The 17102-nt window shown below is 41.3% G+C and overlaps 1 protein-coding gene across 2 annotated transcripts in view; it reads right to left on the bottom strand.

Annotated features, from left to right (window-relative positions):
- The window catches only part of DYNC1I1 (dynein cytoplasmic 1 intermediate chain 1), a 321862-nt gene extending 311835 nt beyond the window's left edge, over window positions 1–10027 (bottom strand). For both annotated transcript variants that reach the window (XM_003782687.3, XM_023519229.1), the window contains exon 1: window positions 9885–10027. The gene's annotated coding sequence lies outside the window, so the exon portion shown is untranslated. The remainder of the gene's footprint in view (window positions 1–9884) is intronic.
- Between the last annotated feature and the right edge of the window lie 7075 nt (window positions 10028–17102).

The raw sequence follows: 17102 nt of genomic DNA, 5'->3' as shown, positions 1-17102 counted from the left end.
TATTTTAGACCTCATCACAACACTAGAAGGTGGATACTATTATTATCAGTCCTGTTTTACACATGAAGAAAATGAGGTCCAGGGAGCAAAGGAGCTTATCAAATTCACATAGCTGGTAAGTGATGAGACTGGGACTTGAACCCTAGCTCTAGAGGCCAGGCTCTTGTACTAACTACCTCTTGTCATAATCGCTGTTATAATTTTTTCTGGGTTCAAATCAGGTCCAAGACAAAAGATAATGATAAGATAAAACCATTAATACAAATGTTTTTATCTGGATAACACTGATGTGTGATCTGTCTACTGATTTAAAGAAGTGATTATTCACTTTATTAATCACTTCCTTCTTTGACCCCTCTTTGTACCTTGTTATACCTCTCTGAGGCATTTATCACATTTTTGCCATTTGTGGTAACCATTTGATATGTGATGACATACGACCGTATGTTATAGTTATTGAATTGTTCTCTTTTCCCCAGTTGGATGTACCCTGCTCATTATCATGCCCACCAAGCTCAGTCTTAGTCCTGCCTGGCAGTCCATAAGTACTAAATGAACTAGAATTGAAAAACTACCAACAGAAGCTAATTTTCATCCCTACACATCTCTCCTTTATTTATTATCAGTAGAATCTATATATTTGTAAGCTCACTTTTCCAGGGACCTGTTATTCCTCATGACAGTAAAATCATTCAAGTGCACTTTATATTCCAAAGAGGTATTCTTTCAGGTGCTTCTAGAGATGGATGTTGGAACCACTACCTATGTGGTTACGTGTCAGTCAGTGTCCCTACAGATGCTTCTTAGAGACTGTGGTTATCAGCAGGTGTAGGTAGTGGTTTCAACATCCATCTCTAGAAGCACCTGAAAGAATACCTATTTGGAATATAAAGTGCACTTGAATTTAAGGTAGGTAGTTTTGGCAACTTCACCTCCTTTATCATCCCCATCTAAAAGTGGCTTTGGCACACCCTGTGGTGAGGGTGTAAAGAATAAGAAAGTACTAAGTGTCATTATTAACACACAGCCACCTGAGCATCTGCCTTACAACTTTCATTCTGTCTTTTCCCTCAAAGAATTTAGAAAACACTCCTTCCCCATGCTGCCCACGTCTGCCTTCCCAGAGTTTGGGATGGTGCTTCCATTACCCTGTCTCAACCTCAGAAGTGGAGTTTCTCCCAGTTAACTGAAGGAAATCTCTCAGCTGGGCAGCATGAGGAGCATTTGAAGAAAGTATCTCTCTCCTTCCCCACAACTGCTTTGTAACTCGCCTTTTCTACCTACCTTAAACTCAGTTCTGTGGCCTTCAACTTTTAGAAATTCATAATTCTTTATTTAAAAAAAAAAACAAAAACAAGGCACTCCCAAGGGAAATGAGTACAGTTCCTCCCCCCCTTAAATTCTTTGGCATAAGAAATGGTATTTCACCCTTGCTTGATAAGCCAATTCTTTTTCAGCAGCTTTTGAAAAATATTAACAAGCTTAAAACAGGAAGCAAGAAAATCTGTAAATATTCAAAACCCCAAAGCTGGCCTTTACAATGTCCCTGGGTGGTCCATATTTGCATTGGGAGATTTAGTTTGGCATTTCAATTTATGTAAATAGATTCTCACTTTCCTCTGAGCCCAAAGGCAGTGTAAGAGGGAGGATCCTCTTTCCAAATCAGCAGTAACCTATACCTTGTGAACAAAGTCACACTTTTTAAGGGAACAGGCAGAGGTGGGTTACTTTTATTTATTTACTTATTTTTTATTATTCTCTCTTCCACAAAATGCACATCAGTTTCCACGAATCCTTGCTAGGCTAATAGGATGAATGTAGAAACAGACAGGAGACACTGTGTCACTTTAAAAGGGGACACTGTGTCAAAACACACATTCCCCACAGACCTTGCTCCCCTTTCCATCATCCAAATTTACCCACTGGTGACATCTCACAAGTTGGTTCTGGGACAATCTCAGGGTCATCCCCTGCACTCAGACTCATTTTATCCTTCAGCAACTCCATAAACATTTAAGCTTCCATATGGTACACTAGTGGATCTAAAACTGTACTCAAAAGCAGAGGACTTCATTCCATTTCAACTAGGCAAATCTTCATTGTCAAGCAAAGAAATGGGTATATTTCAGGGCTAGGTAGACAATCTAGTGAGCATGCTAAAAGGGAAATTGTGGATGAGGGCTACATAATGTCGTATCATCCTTTATTCATTAGAGCTATTTTTATTATTTATTTATATAATTGATTAGAGCTATTTTCATTTATTTATTTTGAGATGGAGTCTCACTCTGTCACCCTGGGTAGAGAGCCATGGTGTCATCATAATTCACAGCAACCTCAAACTCTTAGGCTCAAGGATCATTTTGCCTCAGCCTCTCAATATGTCTGGCTAGTTTTTTTTTTTTTTTTTTTTTTTTTTTTTTTTAGTAAAGATGGGGTCTTACTCTTGCTCAGGCTGGTCTCAAACTCCTGAGCTCAATCCACCTGTCAGGATTACAGGTGTGAGCCACTGTGTCCAGCCTCATTAGAGCGGTTTAAAAGATACTCATTATTCTTGGCTTTACTCTGGGCATTAGAATAAAATATAATGCATCAAAATTTCTTCTCCTTCCACCAGAAAGGAACCAAAATACTGAACTGCTCAGCGGGAAGTGTCAGATCAAGGCCAGATCAAAAGAATCAGCCTAAGGGATTCATAAAGGAAAACACAAGACTCAAACCCTGCTGTCTGTTATTTCTAAAATGAAAAGCTATCCTCTCCAAGACACCCCTTCCCCCAACAGAAATCTCAACATGATCCTGAGTCAGGAAGGCAAGGCTTCCAGAATCCTAGGCATTACCAAGCCGGCATTCATGTTTGCCCAGACACATAATGGGTGCTACATGTCAGGAAATGAATGTTTTTACTGAACACATTAAAAATGATCCAAGAGTTCCAGAGAAGTCCATCTTACAAGAAAAGGCAAATTAAGTAGGATTCATTCCATCTAATATTTCAGGTCAACAGAGCATTGTTGAGTATCTACTGGGTATAAGACCCTCTGCTAGAAGATAAAAGGATGTCTCAAGGGGCTTAGTGTCTAGGGAAGAAAGTATGTACATAAATAAAAATATGTATAACTCCAAATCTTTTTTAAAAAAAAACCATACCTTTGGTTCAAAGTAAGGCAAAATCACACATATTCCAGAGAGGAGAAGGCTAGAGAGTGACAACATTGCTTTTTGATAATAAAAAGTATCTTCCATGTGTTGACCATGTCCCATGTCCCATGCCCTGTACACTCATTTTGCAGTCCTCACAGTATGATCCCTCTTGTTCAGATGAAGAAACTGAGGCTCACATAGGTAGTAAGTGGGGTATCTTGCCTGTCCTCACTACTTTATGCTGCCTCTTCGATGGTGTACTTTTATTATCTTGTAAAAGACCAAACAAAGAAATAAACTTAAATTATGTAGGGAAGATTTCAGTAAGAAAATCAGAACATCTAAAGCAGAATTTCGTAATCTTGGCATCATTGTTGACATTTGGCACTGCACAGCTGTTTGTTGTGGGGCTGCCCTGTGCATTGCTCCACAGAGGTTCTGCCTCTACCTGCTAAGTGGCCTGCCCTCTCCCCAGCTGTGATAACCGAAAGTATCTTCAGACATTGCTAACTGTCCCTGTTGTTGAAATTGCAAGAGGCTTTCAGACACCTTGTTGGGAGAATAAGAAAAGCTGCCTGGAACGGGTGAAGCTGCCTCAAATCCATCTCTTTCACTGACAGAGATCACAGGCTTTGAAAGCAGAGGCTGTGTGTTTGGGGCAGATCTGGGTATAACTATCAAGAGGCTGTGTGCATTGGGGGCAGGTTTGGGCGGGGGATGGAGGGTGATATCTAACAGAACAGGAGTTTTCCGAATCTCAGCTCCTTTGTCTTACAGAAAAATCTACCTTTTCTGGAAAACAACTCAAAAGGTCAAGTTGTTAGTTAATAGAGGAGATTTTAAAAAATCACATAGAGGTTATTGAAATTTGTTCATAAACTTGGTTACATCCCCTGGAAAGGACAATCACTCCAGATTGAGAACCACTGATCCAGAAAACATACTGGAATGGGCTGATCGATCTCTGAAAATCATGAAATAGAGGAAAGACAGCTATCTACAGTCTCCTCTACCTGAGGGAAGGAAATGGGCCAGCCACTCTGTGAGTCCCTTCTGGCCCTACCCACCTCCACTTTGAGCCCTGTGTAAGAAAGGTGCTGGCTTGACTGCCAGTAACTGCCCCCCTGCTGGCCCAAACATACAGGCCCTATGCTGGTTCAAAGTGTGGTCTTCAAACTGCTAGCTGCTGGCCAGCTGTGCTGGCCCAATGAAACCTTTCTAAAGGGCATGTAGGCTGGGAGCAGTGACTCAGTCCTATAATCCCAGCATTTTGGGAAGCCATGGCAGGAGGATTGCTTGAGGCTAGGAGTTCAAGGCTGCAGGGAGCTATGGTAATGTGACTGCACCACTCCAGTCTGGGTGATAGAAAGAGACTCTATCTCTGAATTAAATAAATAGATAGATTAAAAAATAGAGCGCATGTAGGCATGGGAAGAGTTAATGACATTAATTTCCAGATCAGCAGCTTCTGTCTACATGCTTTTTTAAAACTATGCTGGTAGACTCATTCAGGGTCCGCTTTCCCACCTCCATTTTTATAAAACCCCATTTTCCATGTATTGTTAAAAAAAAAAAAAAAGAAATATCCCACCTAAATCTTATTGCAATGTTTGACCCCAAGATGTAACAAAATATAAAAATATCTCTCTGTTAAAGAGTTTCTTCACATACTTATTGACATTGGTGTAGTATTTAGCTTTTACTTGGATTCAAAGGTGATGTCATCATTTTATTTTTAATTTAATAATTTTTCACTTTTAACAATATTCTGAAAATCACATTCATTGTGATTCATTAGATTTATTGTGAAAACCATTAGACATCAACCTGAAATGTGTGGATGCGAAGGAGCTGCAGAATTTTTAAAAACTCATTAAGGGTTATAGGAGAGGAAAAAATGTTGGATGAGCATTGGGTTAAAGCATAATGAATTTCACTGCACTGGTCACCGAGCCGATCTGTTGATTAAGTACAATGACGCTGTACAGTGTTTCAGTCTCACGACCTTTTTAATGAATGCCCTCAACGCTAAGCAAAATTTCCACTCTGTGCTTTTGCCCCATTGATGGCATTAGCTGTTCTGTTCCCAAGAATGAAACAGTAAGAGTAACAAATACGAAGATAGCAAAGATATAAGGAAGCAAAAAATGTTAAGGCCTAAGAAATATTCTAGAAGCAAAAGCAGCTACTGGTGAAGATTTTAGAATTGATGTGAACTGAAAACTGAAGAGCCTATACATAGGACAGCTGGTAAGCAGAGGGCCACACAGGGTTTAGTAGCGAGTCGGTGTTCCAGATTAGGACAGCCACTATGTCAGGGAAGTCCCAGAAAACTGAGCAAACTTAAAGTAAACTTGTGTTCCAATTAGTACACTTTTGCCTCCCAGCTATCCCTGCAAGACAGTCCTGGGCTGCGGGAGGTGTGGGTTGCTATGCATTTGTTTTCTTGTGCCGGCGACACAAGAATCAAATATGTAGGGCTCCATCCTTCATCACCTCAAGGAAAGCAGGCCTTGCTTGTCTTCTATCCAGCTAAGATGTGTAATTTTTTTGTTCCCTTTGACAGGGACTTTCAAGCTTTTCTTATCAGCGTGGAAGCATGTGTCTTAGGGACTCTCAGTCCTGCCGCAATAAAAAGCTATATGCACTGAGCATAACGCTTTGGAATCCCACATAGGCCAAGGAACAAAGAGATATGATGGCAAAAGAATATACAGATTTTAGAATCAGGCAGACCTGCACCTAAAATCCAGCCCTTCCCCTACCTGGCCTCCTGTGGCCTTGACCAAGAGACTTAATCTCACCAAGCTGCACCTTGTTTGTCAAAGAAAGAGGTAAATGGGTGCCATATCATCCCACCTAACCGGGGTGTTGGGCTGCTTCACCAAACTAATTCATCTAGAAGACACTGAATCAGCACAGGGAGTGACAAATAAGATGAGGTTGCCCGCCACTCCTCAGTCCCCCCTGATTATAAGGTGTGTTAGTGTGAGCTCTACCTGCCACCTGGAGCCCAGGTGAAATGCCAAAAGTGTTCTCAGAGCCAAGGACATTTTTCCTTGACTGGCTCCAGCAGGATGGTTTTGCCTTGTCTTCAGCATATTTCAGCAGAGTAAACTCTGTTCCTTCCCTATCCTAAACAACGACATAAGGCACTGGTTCTTAATCTATTTTTATTTACAAATATATCATTCTTCCCCTAGAAAATTGCATTTTATGCATAAATATTTAAAATTTTACATCAGTTTTAGTGGGTTCCATGACCACTTGAAAATGATTTGTGTGCCTGTCCTTTAAAGTGTCTATGGACTTTTGTTTAAGAAGGTTCCTCCAAACAAAGAATTAGAGATGCTTTATGAACAGGGGGGTCTATTCAGGAGTAGCACCTGAGCAGAGGTGTCTATGCTACAGGCCTCCTGCAGAGAGCAATGAAAGGAAGTAAGTCCACCATTAGATGAAAAGTCCCCAGTTAAGAGGAATCATTTTGACATGGCCCTAGACAAGAGTTAATATACTGCAAAGAAGAAAAATGAGAACGAAATCAAACCTAAAGTTTATTGTCCCAGCAAATTTCCCAAAGAAATATATAATCTCACACTTTTTTAGGGAACATGTAAACCACAAACGTGTCAAGGTAGAAGTACCCCTAATGAAAGTAGCAATTATTTACATGGCATTTGAGACTCACAAAGTATTCTGGGGAAATAGCTAATTACATTCAAAAGACAAAACCAAGGCTATATTTAATTTCAAAGGCACTGTGGGTCAGTTGTGCCATATCATCACAGTTACCAATTAAGTGCCAAAAAGGATGGCTATACTGTGGCTTTTAGGAAACAATTATGGCTTACAGGAAGTTAGGTAGAAAAAATGAAAGAAATAGATACCGTTGTTTCTTACAGAGGACAGTAATCAAAATGAAAGAGTTCTCATTTTAGAGTCATCAGACAGACATGATTTGAATACTACCTCTGCCATTCATTAACTCTGACCTTGAGAATGTCATTTAACTCAATTTTGTGATGTGTATCTCATTTAACATTACATTACTCTAAATAAATATAAATGTTATATATTTATTATAAATGTTATATAATATAAATGTTTAAATGTTAAAATTTTATTAATTCATTACATAATTAACTGTTAATTTATTAATTGATATAAATGTCAAAATGAGATAACATAAGAAAAGAACCTGGTATTCAATATATGAAAATCAACCAATGTGATTGTTTTATTATATAGAAGATGGGTTCAAAGTCGAATCAGAATTTCTACATTCAAATTCTGACTCTATAACTTAGTAGTTGAGCAATCTCTGGAAAGTTACCTGACACCTTGGTGTCTTGGTTTCCTCATCTGTAGAACAGGATTACAACCAATATCTGCCTTGGAAGATGTGTGTGAAGATTAAGTAAATGAATACATGTGAAAGGATTTTAAAATGTAATGCCTGGTGAAGTGGTCACTACATTTTAGCTATTGATATCAATCATTGTTTTATTTGGCAGAACCAAGTACAGAGAAAAGAAAGTAAGGCGGGAATATACTCGTATTTGCTATAGCCATGTGTGACCTTTCCATTTGATGCTAGGTCAAATGACAGAAAGAGACTAGGGGGAATGAGCAGCCCATGACGATAACAGGGTGAAGGCGAGAACAGTGTGCTAAGCAAGGTGCTAAGTGAAGTGCAACACACTTGCCATGTATTTTACAGGATTGATCTACATGGCTGCTCTGAGTACGGACCAAGGAGCATCCAGACTGGATCCTCAAGAATTGCTTGACTCAGCACAGGAGTCAAAAGAAAGGCTCATTTATTAAACATAGAATTGGGAAGAAGTATTTGGGGAAGTAGAAAGTTTCCAAAGAAGGATCACAAAACCCCCTCTTAGATGTAAACAGGACGGCAGAAATGCCAAGTGACTTCCTCTTACTATCTTGGAAGTTAGTCAAGAAACTGAAGACCATGGACCACTACCATAAGAACTCAGCTCCTTTTTCTTGTGGGTTAAATATGTTTTCTCTGCCCATGGCCCCAGTGGTGGTTTTACCTAATGTTATAAATCTTCAACAGCAAGACAATAACTCACATTTTCAGTAGGAAATGGAGGAAAGGCTGGGGTCAGGAGGGGCTGTGAACCACTCCTTCTTACTCCAGGCCACTGTAACAAAATGCAGGCACCATCCCAGAAACACAAGGGGAAGAAATAGGTGCATTCCTACCTGAGGCCTGAGGCAAGGTAGAAAAAGGGAGATGCAGGAGGATTTCCAAAAATAGGGCCCAGGTTGAAAATGTCTGCATGGGGGAGTCCCAACTGCCTTGTCAAAACAATCAAAGGAGGGTGCTGGGAAATTTTTAAGAGGATCAGTTCTTGAGAAACATTGCAGAATTGGTTCCTCTGAGAAGAACATGTGGTAGCTCAGAGGTAAGGGTGTCAGGTTTTATCCTAATGAGAAACATTGTCAAGAAAAGCAGTTTTGGCCCTTTTTTCCACATCAAACCTTTTGGAGCAAAGTTGGCATTTACAAACAATCAGAGGAAGTACTACTCACAATCTCAAAAGCATGCAGTTTTGCACTGAATTCACCCACTCCAAATTTACTAACACAGATCAACATCTTTCTCTATAATCTCCACAATAAAAGTATGTACACCGACAGCCACCCTTACTTGTGGTTAGCTAGTATTAGCTAGCGATGGAGTGTTTACTGCACTCACCTATGCCTTTCTGTGAGCTAAGCTTTCTGCTAAGTCTGGAGTGTTTGGAAGCAATTTTTCACAACTCTGAACTACAGGAGGTCTACAATGCATTCCAGGCAAGAAAATGGCTGGCTACTTGTTCCTGCCCTTTATCTAAGAGTAGCAGAGGCCAGGATAATGAATATATTCTACCTTCTGCATTTCGTTGAGTCTCTGATTTCCTAAGTCATTTCCTGTCCTGATCCCGGGCTTCAGTTTAATCTTATTAGCCAAGGTACAAGTCATGAGACTCCTGCACACTCAGTCCCCATCAGGGCTGTCCAGATCACTGCCCCTATGATGACGACGCACAGATTTATAAGGCCAGAGCGATTCCGGGTGGGAGTGGGGGAAGGAGAGCCGGGCGGCCGCGAAGGTGTTTACCAAAACACATCCCCCTACCCCCCGCCACACTTTTTCCGCAGCAGAACGAGAAACTGGCATCTTCTTGCGTGTTTCATTAATGCCTGCTGGAAGTGCATTCTCTCCCTCCGACTCGGCCGAGAGCGACAGCATCTGAGAGCTTTGCAGACAGCTCGAAAATGTAATCAAACAGCATCCTTTCCCCTCGCTCTGCAGCTTCCTCCTCCCCCAGGGGCCGTCAGCTGGTGGCCCAGAGCCGCGCAGATTTCACCGCCGCTTGCCCTCTGCTCTCTGGGAAAAGACCGAGGCGGGGCGCCCTGGGACGCCCCTCCCAGTGCACAAGGTGGGCGACAAGGTGATGACACTACGACCCTTCCTGCTCTGCTCGGCCTCTCGGCTGGGTCTGCGGAGCTGCAGCAGGGGGCTGCCGCTGGGGGGCTCTGGCCACCTCTGGGCGCAGCGGAATCCGCAGGAGCCTGGGGAGGGGGCCGAGGCAAGGGTCCAGCGGAGCCTGCCCGGGCTGCAGCTACAGCTGACTCCCAGGGCGGACACCTCGGGGGAGGACCGGATAGGGATGGGGAGTGCGCGGAGGTGGCGGTCAGGAGAGCGGCGACAGCCCGCCGCTGTTTACCTGGGCGCGCTGGGCAGCGGTGGCACTGGGCTCCCCGAGCGCGGCGGCGGCTCCCGGGCGGCTCGCAAGGGTGGCGGCCCGGCGCGGGCAGGATGTGCTGTCTCACGCTGCGCCGGCCGCTCGGGCGCGCTCCTCCGGGAGCGATCACTTCCTCCCTCTCCCCGAACCTGACACTGACAGCTCCCCCGGAGCACCCAGTCTGCGGGGCTCGCCCCGCCCCCGGCCCACGCCCTCCACGCCCGCGCCCCTCCCGCGGGAGGGCCTGCGCTCCCCTCTCCCGTACAGGTCTCACCGCGAGGGGGTGGCGCCGGTCCCGGGGCCGGGCTGACGAGGGACCCGGGAGGTCATGGGACCATCCGTTCCCACTGGCAGACACCTAAGTTGCAACAGACAGAAGAGCTCCGGTATTCTGGGAGGTCCTTCTCCTCACGTGCCACCACTGAACAACTTTCACTCCAAACAACTATACTTTAAGGTCATTTGAACGGAAATAGAGAAAGCGTTTATCTACCCGCTAGAGACGATCGCTTATACCTCTGGTTGATCCCAATTTCACCAGAAGGGGGAAAATATTATATATGGTAGATAGATCTGTCTATCTATCTATCTATCTGTCTATCTATCTGTCTATCTAATCTATCTATCATCTTCACATACTTCTTAGACGCTAGCTTTTAAAAATCTGGGTAACCATTCTTGGACTCTCCCAATGCTTCCCCTAACAGCTAAATTAGAAGGCTGAAAAATGGAGTCTGGGATGTTAATCAAACTCACATTTGGAGGTTTGGCTCCATTTTATAGAGACGATTTTTACTTTGTTCTTTGAACATCTGTGGCGTTATGGTACGCATTAGAATGTAAGTTAGTGGGGGACAGAGACTATACCTTATTCACATTGTATCTCCAGTATCATCAGTGTTTGGTGTGTAATAGTTTTTCAATAAATATTTATAGATTGATGAATTGATAAGTCCTACAGTAATTTCAAAATAAATATAGATCCTATTATGAATGCAGTAAATTCATCTGTAAATGATCATCCTTGTTCTAATTTTATCTCTTTGGCTTGTCTGTTGTGATGATAAGTATGGCTAAAAAAGACAGAAGTGAAATGTCTTTAAATAGAAGGTATTCGGAATATCCCAGAAGGAAAACTCTATGAAATAAATACTTGCCACTACCATTTAATGGATATTTAATCCATGACAATTCTACATATATTTTCTCTTAAATTTTTAAATAACATTGTGTAGTAGATAAAACGTCAACCCCCCAGAAAAGGAATTTGAATTTTAAAGAAGTTAGTTACCTTGCCCAAGCTCCGTAGCTACTGAGCAGTCCAGCTGAGATCTGAATCCCCTCTACCTGACTCAGCAGCCTGTGCCTTAGCCACTTGGTATCCCTGTCTTTCCAACATGTGGAACGCCCACCGCCTGCAAAGCACTGTGTATGATACAAAAAATGGGAGGATATAGTTTCTCTTCTCAAAGGGAATAAAATCCAGTCAAAGGTGCAAAGAGAGGTAAGGGCAATGTAATTAAGGGCAGAAAATCACGAAATAACCATAGCAGTATAATGATGTGGGTAGGGGAGATGGAAGGAGGAAACTAGAAATGTGAATACGGATGACATTTGAAATAGATGGGTAAGATTTTTATAGTACAAATGAAAAGAGGAGCACATTTTCAGGCATAAGTAAAGCTCCAGAAAAAGCACAAAGCATACTCAGTAAATGGCAAGTGGGCTAGCTTTCTGGAGCATGACAGAGGCATGGGGGAGCGACAACTGGGGCCTAAAGAGAGATTGAAAAGCAGATAATAAAGAACCATGAAAGGCCTCGGAGTAGAGAATGACACTTGGGAAGAGCCATCTGGGGCTCTCTATGGGTAGGAGATTAGCACAAGCAAAGGCTTGAAAAGACAAGTTTAAATTTCATTGTAAGAATTCAGGTTAGGATTAAGAAGGTCTGAATTCCTCAAGTTGTACTTATATGTAATATATAACCAGCACAAATTAAGCACTTAATTAAAAAGTTAGTTATAACAATCCCACTTCTCAGTATTTATCCAAAAGAATTCAAAGTAGGAACGCAAAGAGATATTTGCACAGTCATGTTCAATGCCTTATTCACCATAGCCAAGAAGTGGAAACAACTCAGATGTTCACCAACAGATAATTGGAAAAAGAAAATGTAGACTGTATATACTGTAGAAAATTATGTAGACTTAAAAAAGAAAATCCTGTGACATGCTACAGCATGGATGAAACTGGAGGACATGATGCTAACAGCCAGTCACAAATAGAAACATACTGCATGAAAGTAGTCAAGGTCATAGAAACAGAAATTACAGACATACCTCAGAGATACTGATGGTTTGGTTCCAGACTATTGCAATAAAGTAAGTATCACCAAAAAAGAGTCACACCCATTTTTTGGTTTCCCAGTGCACATAAAAGTTATGTGTAAAAGAAGCCCAAAGACAAAAACAAACTGAGAAATATAACTGTCACCCATATTGCAGACAAAGATTAATTTATATAATTTACAAAGAATAGTATACTGTAAGCCAAAAAGGAAAAAGGTGAAAACCAAGGAGAGAATGGGACAAAAGATACAAGCCAGCAGCTCACAGTGAAAGAAGGACAAGTGACTATTCACTATACAGAATTGGTCTCAATTCTATTCAGAATTCAAGAATATATGTGAAAACAGCATAAGAAAAACAATGTGAAGACTGATGACACCCAGCGTTGATGAAGATAGGGAAAGGAGTGGGGCCTACACTTTTAGTGAAAGTCAAAGCGAGTCAGTCTTTGAAGTTGTAGTAGAAAAAAAAAATAGTCGTATTTAACCATCTTGTACTCTATTTAGGTATGCAAGGGTACCTATTTTTGTCTAAAAAAAATGCACATACCTTCATTTAAAATATTTTGTTGCTAGCAATCTCTGAACCTTTAGCAAATCATAATCCTTTTGCTGGCACAGGGTTTTACTTCAATATTGATGGCTGCTGACTAATCAGAGTGGTGGTTGCTAAAGGTTGGGGTGGCTGTGACAATTTCTTAAAATAAGACACAATGAAGTTTGCCACGTTGATTGACTAGTCCTTTCACAAAAGATTTCTCCGTAGCATCTTATCCTGTTTGATAGCATTTCACTCACAGAGTTACTTTCAAAATTGGAGTGAATTCTCTTAAACCCTGCTACTGCTTTATCAATGAGGTTTATGTAGTATTTTAAATCTTTTGTTGGGGGCCAGGCCAGGTGGCTCATGCCTGTAATCCTAGCACTCTGGGAGGCCGGGGCAGGTGGATTACCTGAGCTCAGGAGTTCCAGACCAGCCTGGACAAGAGTGAGACCCCATCTCTAAAAATAGCTGGGAGTTGTGGTAGCTGCCTTTAGTTGTAGATACTCAGGAGGCTGAGGCAAAGGTTTGCTGAGCCCAAGAGTTTGAGGTTGCTGTGAGCTATGATGCACATGGCACTGTACACAGGGTGACAAAGTGAGACTCTGTCTCCAAAATAAATAAGTAAATAAATCTTTTGTTATCATTTCAATAATGTTCACAACATCTTCCCCAGCCCTAGATTCCATTTCAAGAAACTACTTGCTCATTCAGAAGCAGTAACTTTTCATCCACGGAAGTTTATTATTAGATGGTGGCAATTCTGGTCAAGCTTTCTTTCCATTTAATATTTTTATCTTTTTACTTTTTAATCTTTTTTTGGTTGTTGTTAAAAGCTAAGCTATAAACACACATATTGGCTTAGGCCTAGAGAGTTTCAGGATCATCAATATCACTCTCTTCTATCGCCACATCTTGTCCCACTAAAGGGTCTTCAGGGGGAGTAATATACATTGAGTTGTCACTTCCCTATGATAACAATGTCTTCTTCTGAAATAACTCCTAAAGGCTGTTTTAGTTAACTTTTAATGTTAGTTTTTGTCAGAGGTATAAGACCTGTGTCTAGCTTCTTTTTTTTTTTATTTTAAATTTGAATATTTAGTTGTTTCCACACTATTTCTTGAAAAGAATGAGGCATATATTTTTCCTTTGATTTGATATTTAATAGGAGAAATATTAAACATTTTATCATGTGGTGCTGGCCAAATTGGTTGTTTACGCACCTTTAAACCTGTAACCCAAAATGGTCTTTGCACTAGGTTGGAGAATAATGGATTAAAGACAGTGGATCTTGCTTTATTCAACAATCTGAAAAGTTGAATCTAATCACATTTTGACTACATAAACCAATATACAATGCTAATAAACTAGAATTCTGTGATGAATCCTTGTGTATTAGAAATAATTGCCTACCAATGTGCATGTTAGATTTTCAAATACTGGATTTATTAAAAATGATGGACACTTTATGTAGTGAAGAAGAAGGAGGAATTCTTCCATGTGAGATGACATTTCTCTAGCCTAGCATCAGCCTCTCACTAATACAAGACACCATGCCAAATCTGAAATGTTATGTACAATCCCACTGTCTCTAGACTACCTTAGAGACAGAAATTACATGGAGGTTAAAAGTAAAAAGGCTAAGACAAATTAGCCAAGTGTGATGGTGTGTGCCTACGGTTCTGGCTACTTGGGAGGCTGAGGTAGGAGGATCCTCTTATGCCCAGGACTTCGAGGCTACAGTAAGTTATGATCGCATTTCTGCACTTCGGCCTGGGCAACAGAGTAAAACCCTATCCCTATTAAAAAAAGAAAAAGTAAAAAGGTCTTTGATAGGTTTTTCATAAAATAAATTATTGAAAGCTATTGACAGATTAAATAGTGCTCATTGCAAATTGTACGTGTTTTACCTCTTCATCAAGTTATTGCTCCTAGAGTCAAAAGAAGAGCTCAAAAAAGGGATTAAAGGATGACCACAAAATATACTGAGCAAATTCCTAAGTTGTTACCCACTAAGAGATGCGTTAGAGCCATTCAAGGAGACAAAAGTGGGGCTCAATTCCCCCACTCAGGCATTAGGCTAAGCTTAAGTCTACCACCTATTGGTTTATATACTGGTTCATGTTACTAAACCCCTCTTAGATTCATATTTGCTAGAAATCAAATGGGAGCAATAATGATATTTGTCTCCTATAATATTTCAATGATTTAATTCATATGGAGGTCTGGGCATGCTCCCTAGAATACAATTTAAAATGTTAGCTATAGTTTGCTGTTTTTAACCAGCCTACATAAAAAGTACAAAAGGAGAACTTTGTACTCTTTAGGTTCAGTGTCCAATCTATGACATTGCTAGAATTCATGGTCCACCAGACCATAGGGTCACGATGTGCACCAGCCCTCCAGACATATCCTTCTGCCTCCCTGTCCCAGTTGTCTGTACAGGTGTGGCCCACAGTTGTCCCTTTGAGTGCCTTACTTTCTTATGGCCCCACATCACACACGTTCCAATAGCAATCTTATACACCCTGAGCCCTCCACCTCTGCCTGGAATCTCCTCTGGAAGTTACACCGTAGTTCATTTTATCTTGGTTGGAAGAAATAACACTGAACATTCACGTCAGTGGTCCAAAGGCTCTAAAATCACAGAAATGTGACCCATTAGAAACATCCACTAAAAATGTAAAGCTTTCTAGTTAGGATGTAAGTATTTTCTAGTTAGGATGACGTGTTCTTTTATCATGCTAAGACTTGTGAGGAAGCTAATTTTTTTTGTAGACACAGTGTCTCACTGTATCTCCCTTGGTAGAGTGCCATGGTGTCACCCAGCTCACAGCAACCTCCAAGTCTTGAGCCAGGGGTCCTCAAACTTTTTAAACAGGGGGCCAGTTCACTGTCCCTCAGACCGTTGGAGAGCTGGACTGCGGGCCCTGGGACAAGTTGGCTGCTAAGCAGGATACCTGGCAGCCAGATAAATGTCCTAGTGGGCTGCATGTGGCCTGCAGGATATAGTTTGAGGATGCCTGGCTTAGGTGATTCTCTTGCCTCAGCCTTGACCAGGGCTGGGTTTGAACCTGCCACCCTTGGTATATGGGCCGGCGCCCTACCCATTGAGCCACAGGTGCCGCCTGAGGAAGCTAATTTAAACCACCACCTTATGTAACATATAGTTCTGTATGGGGTACATTTCATGTGAGATATTGTTTGTATATTTTTCTGTTATATGACTGAAACTAGTCTGTGCCAACCCAAAACAATACTAGATGTCTGGAAACAGGGGGTATAATTGATGTTTGAAATTGTATTAAAAATCAAAGACTTATGAGGAAATCAGTGATTCCAACATCTAAATCATCACCTGCTTTTTCATTTTCTTGATACTTTCCATTAAGGAACATTGTCTAGATTTTTATATGCATATAGTACATGCAAAGACTCTGTAATAAATAAACACAACGTTTGTCTTCAAGTCTTGGAAGAGGAAGTTAGAAATGTCAGATGTGTGATTAGATTTTTCTAAGTGCCTTTCAGATAACTTCAATGCAACTCTAATCGTATGGTAATTACCTATTTTCTCATATAATTGTATTATACTCACTCTACGCCTTAATTTTGCCTCCACGTGGCTTTATGCCCCCTCTTCTTCCCTTCTTTTCACATTTCATTCCATCAGCTTTTCTTTCAGGGATGATGATGCTAAGCCAAAATATATTTATTTCTAACAATCATAATAAAACACAATCATGAAAATAACCTAAATACCAAAACCAAAAATCTGTGTATCTTTGAAAAATCATTTTAAGCACTTAAATATATGGGAAAAAACCCAATTGTTATAAAAAAAATCTTACGTTATTTAATTTACTTTATTCATTTATCTTTTTGAGACAGAGTCTCACCTGATTGCCTTGGGTAAAGTACTGTGGCATCACAGCTGAACAGCAATCTCAAATTCTTGGGCTCAGGCAATCCTCTTGCCTCAGCCTCCCATGTAGCTGAGCCTATAGATGCCTGCCACAGAGGAGAGGAGAGGAGAGGAGAGGAGAGGAGAGAAGAGAGGTCTCCTCTCTTCTCTCCTCTCCAAGCACTAGTGCCTCAGTATTGGCAAGGTAAAACGCACTCTCCTCTCCTCTCTTCTCTTCCCCTCCTCCATGCCCTCCCCTCTCCTCTCCTCTGTAGGTGCCTGCCACAACATCCAGCTATTCTTTTATTCTTTTCTTTTCTCTCCTCCCTTCCCTTCCCTTCTTCCCTTCCCTTCCCTTCCCTTCTTCCCTTCCCTTCTTCCCTTCCCTTCCCTTCCCTTCCCTTCCCT

The sequence above is a fragment of the Otolemur garnettii genome, unplaced genomic scaffold (genome assembly GCF_000181295.1).
Source record: "Otolemur garnettii isolate 467f Iridium unplaced genomic scaffold, OtoGar3 scaffold00005, whole genome shotgun sequence".
Lineage (NCBI taxonomy): Eukaryota > Metazoa > Chordata > Mammalia > Primates > Galagidae > Otolemur > Otolemur garnettii.
The sequence above is the reverse complement of the archived record's forward strand: the minus strand, read 5'-3'. Positions and strand labels throughout refer to the sequence as shown.